General features: G+C 49.2%; 1 pseudogene; it reads right to left on the reverse strand.

The window, feature by feature from the left end:
- Positions 1 to 1,351: 1,351 nt before the first annotated feature.
- LOC118675738 lies at positions 1,352 to 9,883 on the reverse strand (annotated as a pseudogene).
- Positions 9,884 to 12,304: the final 2,421 nt, after the last annotated feature.

Raw genomic sequence — 12,304 nt, forward strand, 5'->3', positions numbered from 1 at the left:
TGTTTCACCACCATTGAAAAGCTAGATTGTGCCATGAGAATAGGCTATTACTCAGCTCATATTGATCTCGAAGATCATCTTTAAAGTGTCAGGGAAAGGGAATAAGACAAAATATTCCTGAATTTTTCATGTATTTTCTTTGTTGGTAGTGAACTCAAACTATATGACAAAGGTTTAGTAAACAAAACAATATGGTATTGGCATAAAAATAGGCACATAGACAAAGGAAACAGAACAGGAAGCCCAGCAATAAGCCCATGGGCATGTATTCCACTAATCTTTGACAAGGACACCAAGAACACTCAATGGAGTAAGGGCAGTCTCTTCAAGAAATGGTGTTGGAAAAACTGGATAAGCACATGCAGAACAATGAGATCGGGACCCTAATCTTACACCGTACACAAAATTCAACTTGAAATGGGTTACAGACTTAAGTGTGAGCATACTTCTGGGTTCCACACTCTGTTCCATTTATCTATGTGTCTGTTCTTTCACCCATACCACACTGTCTTGATTATCGCAGCTATGTGGTAAGTCCTGAAGTTGGACAGTGTCCATCCTCTGACTTTGTTCTTCTTCATTGTTGTGCTGGCTGCTCGGGTCTGGGTAAGATTTGATAGGCAGGAATGGAGGTGAGAGCACTCGAGAGGAGACTGAGCGAAGGTTTGATAGTGGGAAAGGGGAGACACAGTTTGAGGATCCGTGAGTAGTTTCAGCTGTCTGTACCCTAGTTTTATAAACGTAGTTGTGGCTGTGTTTTCTAGAAAATAGATACTTCCAACCACAGGTGGGTGTTGGAGTACCCGAGCCTAAGAGAGCTTGTGGCCTGGCTATCAGGGGCATTTTGCCAGTCATGGAAGTTAGGAGCCCAGACTTAATATTGTGAACTTTTGTTGATAATGTGTCTATCTTTCAGTCTGACATGAGGGCAGATTGAGAAGCCTCCCCATTTTTCTAGCTGTGGGGAGTCAGTGATATTTGGAGAAAGACACTGATTTGGAGTCAGGCGACCTAAGTTCTAGCTTGGGCTCTGCCATTTCTGGCCTCATAATGTGATACAATTCACTTCCCCCTTTGTGCCTCAGCTCCCTCTTCTCTCTGGTGGGATGATGGCAGGTGCCCTCTTGGCCTCCCAGGGGAGTTTTGTTTCTGTTTTGGCTGGGTACAGTGACCTTTACTGATGATGCACAACAAGGTAGGACTCCCTAAGCCCCTCCCCTTCTCCAGGGGGTCTGGGATGGAAACTGTGGTGAGGAGATTCTCAGTGCATTGGGGATTGACTTGGGGCAAGGACTCTGCAGCAGCTGAGGGCCTCTTTTCCTCTCGCTGGGGCTGGTGGTCCAGGGGGCTCTTACTCCTTGGAGGCCTTGTGGACCATAAGGTCCAACATCCTGTTGCTATAGCCAAAGTCATTGTCATACCAGGAAATGAGCTTGACAAAGTGGCCATCGAGGGCAATGCCAGCCCCAGCATGAAAGATGGAGTGGGTGTCACTGTAAAAGTTGCAGGAGACAGCGTGGTCCTCAGTATAGCCCAGGACGCCCTTGAGGGGGCCCTCTGATGCCTGTTTCACTACATTCTTGATATCATATTTGGCAGTTTTTTCCAGGCAGCAGGTCAGATCCGCAACTAACACACTGGGGGTGGGGACACAGAAGGCCATGCCAGTGAGCTTTCCAGTTAACTCAGGATGCCCTTGCCCACAGCCTTGGCAGCACCAGTAGAAGCAGAAATGATGTTCAGGCAGCCCCTTGGCCATCATGTCACAGCTTCCCAGAGGGGATATCCACAGTCTTCTGGGTGGCAGGGATGGCATGGACTGTGGTCATGAGTCCCTCCACGATGCCAAAGTTGTCATGGATGACTTGGCCAGGGGGGCCAAGCAGTTGGTGGTGCAGGAGGCATTGCTGACAATCCTGAGGGAGTTGTCATACTTGTCACGGTGCACACCCATCGCAAACATGGGGGCATCTGCAGAAGGGGCAGAGATGATGACCCTCTTGGCTCCGCCCTTCAAATGAGCCCCAGCCTTCTTCATGGTAGTGAAGACACCGGTGGACTCCACAACATACTCAGCACCAGCATCACCCCTTTTTATGTTGGCAGGATCTCGCTCCTGGAAGATGGAGATGGACTTTCCATTGATGACAAGCTTCCCGTTCTCAGCCTTGACTGTACCTTTGAACTTGCCATGAGTGGAATCCTACTGGAACATGTAGACTATGTAGTTGAGGTCAATAAAGGAGTCACTGATGGCGGCAATATCCACTTTGCCAGAGTTAAAGCAGCCCTGGTGACCAGGCGCCCAGTGTGGTCAAATCTGTTCACTCCGACTTTCACCACCGTGTCTAAGGGTTGTGGCTGGCACTGCTCAGGAAGAGTGGCTATCTGACGAACAGGAGGAACAGAGGCTCTCTGCTCCCTTCCCAAGTAGCAGGGCCTGCACCTCCTCACTGGGTTTGCATAAGTTATTAGGAGCATCAATGAGGAGGCTCCAGCTACAGACCCAGCCCGGCTCTCAATTTACCTTAGTTTATCTTAAGTTCCTTAAAGGTGAAGGACCTACTATTTTTCTGTATGTCCATAGTGCCTAGCACAGTGTCTTGCTTATAGGAGACATTCAAGGAGTATAATTTTGGCTTTTTAAAAATAGAAAATGTTGAGGGAGACCTTGCTTGATAGGCATTTATATGATATAGTCAGTTGACCACAGGCTTAGCGTGATCAGGTGGCATAAAAGTAAATGTGCGGTGTCTAGTAAAGGAGAAGCACACACTCAGTGACTCAGCCTTCACAGCCACAGCGATGGCCCTAGAGAAACTGCCACACTGGCTCCAGGAGTTATGTTCAACAGTGTTCCTTGCAATATTGTCGGGAAAAACCGTATGTCCATACGTAGCTGGTCTTTATGTGGACGAATGGTTTTTTAAATTCATTTTATTTAATGTGTTAAAACAAAAATATAATTTTCACATATGACATCTGTTATACCTTTAAATCAAGACTTGGATTACCTAGACTTTATAGGTTTGGGGACGGAGAAATCCTAATTTAAATTTGCCACCATTCTATTACTTGTTAATTTTTTTATTTTAATATGAATGATATAAAATGTACACATTGTTTGCAATTTTAAGGAACTAGGGATTTTTTAAAAGATGTCTTATTATATATAATGGTTACATGTTTAGTTGAGAAATGGTAATATACACAAAAATTAAGTACCTTGATATGGACATATGTTCTTCTCTTGGGTAAATACCTAGGAGTGGAATTGCTGTGTCATAGGGTATGTGTGTGTTTAACTCCATAAGAAGTTGTCAAACTGCTTCCTAAAGTGGCTGTACTAGTTAGTATTCCCAGCAGCAATGCGTGAGAAATGCTGTTGTCACACATCCTTACTAACACTTGGTGTGGTCAGTCTTTTACATTTTAACCATTCTAGTGGGTATGGAATGATATCTCATTGTTGTTTTAATGATGACTGATGATGTTGAGCACTTTTTTATGTGCTTATTAGCCATTCATATATCATTGGTGAAGTGTCTATTCAAATCTTTTATTCATTTCTTTAATTGACTTGTCTTCCTATTACTAAATTGTAAGAGTCTTTTATGTATTTAGACTATAAGACTTTCATCAGATATATTTGCAAATATTTTCCTCCCAGTCTGTCGCTTGTCTTTTCATTTTCTTAACAATGTCTTTTGAAGAGCAAATATTTTTAAACATGAAGAAATCCAATTGGTAATTTCTCTTTTACAGTTCATGCTTTATGTGCCCTCCCCCCCCCAAAAAAAAATTAAAAGATGTCTTATTCTATTTATAATGGTTCACAAAGATTTTGGCCCAGGTTTTCTCCTAGAATTTTTAGAGTTTTAGCTCCTGTGTTTAGGTCTATGTTTCATTTCAAGTTAATTTTTATATGTGATGTGAAGTGTGGGTGGAATTTCATTTTTTTCCAAATGAATATTTTTGTATTAACATCATTTGTTAAAAATACTATTCTTTCCCCTATTGAATGACCTTAGTATCTTAGTCAAAAATCAACTGGTCATGGATGCATGGATGTTTCATGATGCCATTCTTTCTTTAATCTCTATGTCTATCCTTTACACCATTGCCACACTGTCTTTTTTTAATGGATGTTTATGGTATTTTTTTAATTACAGTTTTCATTCAACACTATTTTGTGTTAGTTTCAGGTGTACAGCACAGTGGATAGACTTTCATATAGGTTATAATGTGTTCCCTCTGATAATTCAAGTGCCCACCTGGAACCATGTACAGTTATCACAATAAAGTTAACTATATTCCCTATGCTTTGCCTTCTATCCCCATGCTGATTTTGTAACTACCAATTATTACTTTCCTACCCTTCACCTTATTTCACCCAGCCCCCCCACCCCCCCACCAACATCCCTTCCCCCTGGCCTCTGTCAGCTTGTTCTCTGTATCTATAAGTCTGGTTTAATTTTGTTTGTTTGTTTGTTTTGTTCTTTAGAAACCACGTGCAAGTGATATCATATGATATTTGTCTTTGTCTGTGATGTGAAGTGTGGGTGGAATTTCATTTTTTCCCAAATGAATATCCTTGTATTAACATTATTCACTTAGCATAATACCCTCTAGGTCCATTCATGTTGTCACAAATGGTAAGATTTCATTATTTTCTATGGCCAAGTAATAGTCCATTGTATATATGTACCACAACTGTTTTTTATTCACTTGTCTATTGATGAGCACTTGGTTTGTTTCCATACCTTGGCTATTGTAACTAATGCTGCAATGAGCATAGGGGTAAACATATTCTTTCAAAATAGTGTTTTGGGTTTCTTTACATATATACTCAGAAGACTACCACTGTTTTTATTACTGCAGTGCTACAGTGAATCTTGACGACAAATAGTATAAGTTCTCCAACTTTGTTCTTCCTTTTCAAATGTGTTTTATTATTCTCAGTTATTTGCAATTCTATATACATTTTTTTAGTTAGCTCATTCATCTCAATATCAAAAACAACTAAATCTGTTGGGGTTTTTATTTTTAAGGGAGAGAGAGAAACATCCATCAGTTGCCTCCTGTTGGTACCCCAACCAGGGATCAATCTGCAATTAGGAATGTGCCCTGACCTAATGGAACCTGCAGCATCTCCAGAGCTTGGAAGGTCAGCTCTTCTTTCTCATCACTGCTGGTGGAGGGTGCTCAGATGTCACCCTGCAGTCAGGGTCCAGTGTCCAACAGCTGTAACTCTGAGGGTGAGTTCCTCTCAGCTTCTATCCTACTTCCTTATTGGGGTTCACATGGATCATGTCTGTTTCCTTCCAGACTTGAGATATTTGCAAGTTGTGGTCATATGCCCGTGGAGTCCTCTCTATTCCAATTTAAATATTTCCCATTCCTTTAACTGGGCCACCAAGCCAGGACAAATCTGTTGAGATTTTTATTGAGATTATGTTGAATGTATAGAGTAATTTGGAGAGAACTGATATCTAAATGATGTTGAGTGTTCTGATTATTGTTAGTGTGACATCTTTTCTTATCCTTTTAGTTTTAATCCATCTATGTCCATCTATATTTGAAGCTGTTTTTTTGCTTTATTTTTTTTAATAGAAAATAGTTCTTACTTCTAAAATACAGTCTGACAACCTTTGCATTTTAGTCAGCGTGTGTAAACTATTTACATTTAATATACTATATAATAAAGAGGTAATATGCAAATTGACCATCACTCCAACACACAAGATGACTGCCCCATGTGGACACAAGATGGCCACCACAAGATGGCTGGCAGGGGAGGGCAGTTGGGGGAGACCCAAGCCTGCAGGGAATGGCAGTTGGGGGGGAACCAGGCCTGCAGGGAAGGGCAGTTAGAAGTGACCAGGCTTGCAGGGGAGGGCAGTTGGGGGCAACCAGGCTAGCAAGGGAGGGCAATTAGGGGTGACCGGGCCAGCAGGGGAGGGCAGTTGGGGGCAACCAGGCCTACAGGGGAGGGCAGTTGGGGGCGACCAGGCCAGCAGGGGATGGCAGTTAGGGGCGATTGGGCTGGCAGGGGAGCAGTTAGGCATCGATCAGGCTGGCAGGGGAGTGGTTAGGGGGTGATCAAGCTGGCAGGCAGAAGTGGTTAGGGGCATTCTGGCAGGTAGACAAGCGGTTGGGAGCCAGCTGTCCTGGATTGTGAGAGGGATGTCCGACTGCCCATTTAGGCCCGATTCCACAGGGTCCCAGATTGGAGAGGGTGCAGGCTGGGCTGAGGGACACCCCCCCACACACATGAATTTCATGCACCGGGCCTCTAGTCTACTCTATAAAAAGCTAGGGTCCGTAATGTCCAAAATGACCGAACGGACGACCGAACACAGGAAGTGCAGGAAGCACCTCTAGTTCCCTCCCCACCCCCCGCCCTGGCCCCAGGCTCCAATTGCTGGATGATCAACGGGAAACCAAGGGGAACTGGGCTAGGTGGCAACGGAGTGGGACTGGGGACTGGTGAGTGGGCACAAGGCAGACCTCCTGGTCGCTCCCCCAGCCAGCAGGTTCCAATCGATCCTCAGTTCCTTCTGAAGGGAACATGGTGCCTCCACTGCGCAGCCTCCCAGGACACAGACTCTCCGCTGTGAGAGGCTCCGGAACAGAGACTTCAACAAGGACTTCAATGCCTGCAGCGACCCTCAGCCTTCACTGCTTGGAGGTGGACAGAGAGCATCAGCTTTAAAGCACAAACACCCTCCTTGGGAAAACCCGCCACCTCCCTACTCCACAGCTTCCATGTCTGCAAGAAACTGTGCATGCTCCTCCCTGCAGGATGAGCGGCGCCAGAGCCTGAGTTGAGTGGTTCCTCGATGGGGGAGGGGCCGAGCCAGGCAGCTGAGCCAGTGCAGGGATGCAGGGATGGAGGGAGGGCGGGCGGGGCAGGAGCAAGGGGCCAGCCCTGGTCCCTGCACCTCCTCCCACAGGCATAGCCTTTCATGGTGTTAAGATAAAAGGAGTTGTCTTTTTCTAACTGTGTCGGGGTAAAGGAAACAAGTGTCTGTTGACTTCCAATCTTACTCTCCCAGCCGCCAGTTAATCCCTCTGGATTCATCATATACAACCTCCAAAGGATTCGAGGGGCAGGTTCAACCTTCGTTCCATAATTGAGGAAACTGACCAATAAACACATGTGTCTCATGCCTCAGTGTCAACTCCCATGGAAATCTCTGGGTAATAACTCAGATTCTATATCTAAGGGTATATTTTCTTCTGTTTTCATGTTTAATTCAACCCCAGGAATCAAATAATACAATAAAAAATAAAATGAGTTCAGAGGGCTCAGCATCGTATTCTCAGGGCACTTGGTCCCACACAAACCGCAGAGCTCAGTTATCCTGAGATGAAAGAAAAGGAAAAAGAAATGCGAAAGGTTTCCCAGCTCAGTCACAGAGACATCTCATAGCCATATACTAAGGACACGACATTAACTTAGGGGTGGAAAGGACACAAAAGGAATAGAAGATGGAGCCATTTCCACTCAGATTCAAACCAAGTTAAACGAGGCAGGAGAAACACTGGATGCCATCTACACTAATAAAAGAGAAAAATGGTAATTGGAGTACGGCGCTACCCTTTTCATTGGCTAATCAGGGCTATATGCAAATTAGCTGCCAACTGAGATGGCAGATAACTGCTAACAAAGATGGCAGCTAATTTGCATATGTAGGCACAATGCAGGGAGGCGAAAGGGAAAGCAGGAAGAAGCCCCCTGCCACTGACAGTGATCTGAAACCCAGGGGGGAGCTAAGAGCTGGGGGGCAGGGCAAAGGCGGCCCTGGGGCCACCTTTGCCCTGCCCCCCAGCCATGATTGGAGAATCAGGTGCCTTTGCAGCCCTGGCCAATGATAGCGGGAAGTAGGGGTGGAGCCAGCGATGGGAGCTGGGCATGGTCGAAGCTGGCAGTCCCGGGAGCTAGGGGTCCCTTGCCTGGGCCTAAAGCGGAGCCCACGATCGCGGGGCCGCTGCAGCTGCGGGTCCCCGCTGCCTGGGCCGGACACCTAGGCCAGAGGCGTTAGGCCTGGGCAGGGGCGGAGCCTGCAACCGCGGGGAGCTGGGGGTCCCCTGCCCAGGCCTAATGCCTTGGCCAGAGGCCTCAGGCATGGTCAAGGGGCCGATCCGGTGATTGGTGATCAGAGGGTGATGAGGGTCAACTCCTCTGGCCGAGGCATCAGGCCTGGGTGGGGGGGCGGAGCCGGGGATTGGGGGGATATGATGGTCCCCTTGCCCAGGCCTGAAGCCTGGGTCAGAGGCGTCAGGCTTGGGCCGGGGGTGGAGCAAGCGATCAGAGGGAGATGGGGGTCCCCTGCCCAGGCATGATTCCTGGGCCAGAGGCCTCAGGCCTGATGGGGGTCAGAGCCAGTGATCGGAGGGAGATGGGGATCCCCTGTCCAAGCCTGACACCTCTGGCGGAGGCGTCAGGCCTGGGCAAGGGGCAGAGCCAGCAATCGGAGGGGTCTGGGGGTCCCCTGCCCAGGCCTGACACCTGGGCCAGAGGCATCAGGCCTGGGCTGGGGGCAGAACCAGTGATGGGAGGAAATGAGGGTCCCCTGCCCAGGCCTGACACCTCTGTCAGAGGCGTCAGGCCTGGGCAAGGGGCCGATCCTGCGATTGGAGGGTGATGGGGGTCAACGCCTGAGGGCTCCCAGTATGTGAGAGGGGGCAGGCTGGGCTGAGGGACACTCCCTCCCCCCCACACCCAGTGCACAAATTTCGTGCACCGGGCCCCTAGTGGAAGAATAAGATGAAACAATCCAGTAGGGAGTGTCGCACACCTCACAGGGACAGCACCTGGGGCTGCGGACATGATGGGAGGAGGGAAGGGGCTGAGTGAGAGGAAGTGCATGGAAAGTCTTGGGAGTAGGAACAAGAGGGTGATATGTGGAAGGTGGAACCCACCAGGTGATGACAGGGGGCAAGCCTGCAGGAGGTGGCCAAGTGCCCCCACCTCTGCTGAGGGGTGCATGCATCTGTCCTGGGAGCTGCGGCTGATGGAGAGGGAGGCTATAGGCTATGGCTCTATGTGGATGAGTTGCCAATGAGAGCCTCCCTGCAGCCACAGTACTCGGTGTTCTTAACACAGCAGGAGCACAGGATCATGTACACAACGTCACGAAAGAAAAAGCATCCTATTCTCAACTTATTCACAGACTTCTATTTCTGGTATCTATATTCCCAATGTGTCCACAGGTATACTTGGAAAAAGAAAAAAGATTTGTACATGTTATGACTGCATCTTTAGAAAACCCAAGTGATCACAAGCAGAACACTTTTAACACCTAATGAGCCAAATACACTGATGAACAAAAATAGACCCAGAGACACAGACGCATGAACAGTCTGTGGAACCTCAGAGGGAAGGCGGGGGAGGGAGGGTGGGTGGGAAGAGATCAACCAATGGCCTTATGTGCATATATGCATCACCCCTGGACATAGACAATGGGGTGGTGAGACCTGGGGGGAGGGGGTAGTAGGCTGGAAAAGGTTAATGGGGGGAAAAGGGGACCTATGTAAACCATTCAGCAATAAAGATTTAATTAAAAGAGTAAAAAATAAAAGAAAATAAAAAAGTAAAAGAAAAAAGAAAAGAAAAGCCAAGAATAACTGCCCTGGCCAGGTGGTTCCGTTGGTTGGAGCTTCGTCCTGTACATTGAAAGGTTGCGGGTTTGAACCTGGGTGGGAGTGTGTGTGGGAGGCCACTGAGCAAGTGGTGCCTGGAGGAGGGAGGCTCCTCAGATCTAAACACAGTCCAGGCCTCACCCATGATCCAAGGCCCATCCTCTGCTGAGTGAGACCAGACCTCCCAGCTTCCTGTCGAGTCCCTGGTCTCTGAGTCATAGGGCCGCTTCCCCATGTTCCCCAGAATGCACTGCTCAGTAACCATCTACACCAGCGGGTCGCGACCTGTGGGTCACAACCCCTTTGGCGGTCGAACAACCCTTTCACAGGGGTCGCCTAAGACCATCCTGCATATCAGATATTTACATTACGATTCATAACAGTAGCAACATTACAGTTATGAAGTAGCAACGAAAATAATTTTATGGTTTTGTCACAACATGAGGAACTGTATTTAAAGGGCCAGAAGGTTGAGAACCACTGATCTATACTAATGAAACAGTAATATGCTAATTAGGCCAGACATCCCTTCAGACAAAGCCATGGTGGTGGGGGCTGAGGCACAGGCGGTTAGGAGCGACCAGGCTGGCAGACAGAGGTGGTTAGGGGTGATCATGTAGGCAGGGGAGTAGTTAGGGGCACAGACAGGCAGGCAGAGTGGTTAGGGCTGATCAGGCAGGCAGTCAGGTAAGCGGTTAGGAGCCAACAGTCCTGGATTGCGAAAGGGATGTCCGACTGCCGGTTTAGGCCCAATCCCCCGAGGGGTCCTGGATTGGAGAGGGTGCAGGCCAGGCTGAGGGACCCCTCCCATGCACAAATTTCATGCACCGGGCCTCTAATTCTATCTAATAAAAGAGAAACATGGTAATTGGCATACGACCACTACCCTTCCCATTGGCTAATCAGGGCAATATGCAAATTAACTGCAAGCCAAGATGGTGGCCGGCAGCCAGGCAGCTTGAAACTAACATGAGGCTTGCTTGCTTCAGTGACGGAGGACTCCAACGTTCCCCGCCTGCCACTGCAGGCCTCTGAGCTGCAAGCAACTATGTAACAAACATAGAATCTAAACAAAACCTCAGAAACCTGCCGGGCTTCAGCCAGCAGGATCGCAACATTGTAAGCAAAGGCCAGAAACCTACTTTCAGCAGCAGAGGCCTAAGAGCTGGAGCCAAGCCTCAAAGCTAAAGCTTGCCCAGAATAAAAAAAAAAAGAAAAAAGAAAAAAAGGAGCGGTTGGGAGCTTCAGTCACCCCCAGCCTGAAAACAGCCCTCAGCTCCTCACCCAGACTGGCCAGGCACCCCAGTGGGGACCCCCACCCTGAAGGGTGTGTGACCAGCTGCAAACAGCCATCATCCCCTCACCCAGGCTGGCCAGGCACCCCAGTGGGGACCCCCACCCTGATCCAGGACACCCTTCAGGGCAAACCAGCCGGCACCCACCCATGCACGAGGCCTCTACCCTATATAGTAAAAGGGTAATATGCCTCCTGGCACCGGGATCAGCGTGACAGGGGGCAGCACCCAAACTCCCTGATCGGCCCTGCTCTGTGTGTGACAGGGTGCGGCGCCCCAAACCGCCCCCCACCCCCCCACGGGCCCTGCTCTGTGTGTGACGGGGTAGAGCCATAACCTCCCCATCGGCCCTGGCCTGAGTGTGAGTGGCGGTACCCCAACCCCCTGATAGGCCCTGCTCTGTGGGTGATAGAGGGCGGTGCCCCAACCCCCTGATGGGCCCTGCTCTGTGCATGACAGGGGGCTGCGCCCCAACCCCCTGATTGGCCCTGCTCTGTGCGTGACAGGGTACAGAACCCCAACCCCCCTGATGGGCCCTGCTCTGTGAGTGACAGGGGGAAATGCCCCAACCCCCTGATTGGCCCTGCTCTGTGCATGACAGTGGGTGGCGCCGCAACCTCCCCATCGACCCTGCTTTGAGTGTGACAGGGGGCGGTGCCCCAACCCCCCAATCGGCCCTACCCTGAGCGTGACTGAGGGTGGAATCACAACCTCCCGATTGCCCTGCTCTCTGTATGACAGGGGGCGGCGCCCCAACTCCCCAATCGGCCCTGCTCTGAGCCCGACCAGGGGCTGCACCTAGGGATTGGGCCTGCCCTCTGCCACCCGGGAGCAGGCCTAAGCCAGCAGGTCGTTTTCTCCCGAGGGGTCCCAGACTGTGAGAGGGCACAGGCCAGACTGAGGGACCCCCCCTCCCCCCCAAGTGCACAAATTTTTGTGCACCGGGCCTCTAGTCTATATAATAAAAGCCTAAGTAACTGTTACAGCAGAATGACCAGAACGACTGGTCGCTATGATGTGCACAGACGCTCAATGCAGGAGCTGCCCCTGGTGGTCAGTGCACTCCCACAGGAGCACTGCTCAGCCAGAAGCTGAGCTCATGGCTGGTGAACGCAGCGGTGGTGGCAGGAGCCTCTCCCGCCTCCACAGCAGCACTAAAGAGCAGCGAGCAGGCGGGCAGTAAGGAGCAAGGGGTCCCAGACTGCAAGAGGGCGCAGGCCAGGCTGAGGGACCCCCAGTACACAAATTTCATGCACTGGGCCTCTAGTATAATATAATAACCCAATAAAATGGAATCGTAAAAAGTACTCAATCTACAAGAAAATAGGGAAAGGGGCAAAAATAACAACAAAGAACAGATG

Source organism: Myotis myotis, unplaced genomic scaffold (genome assembly GCF_014108235.1).
Source record: "Myotis myotis isolate mMyoMyo1 unplaced genomic scaffold, mMyoMyo1.p scaffold_m19_p_2, whole genome shotgun sequence".
NCBI lineage: Eukaryota > Metazoa > Chordata > Mammalia > Chiroptera > Vespertilionidae > Myotis > Myotis myotis.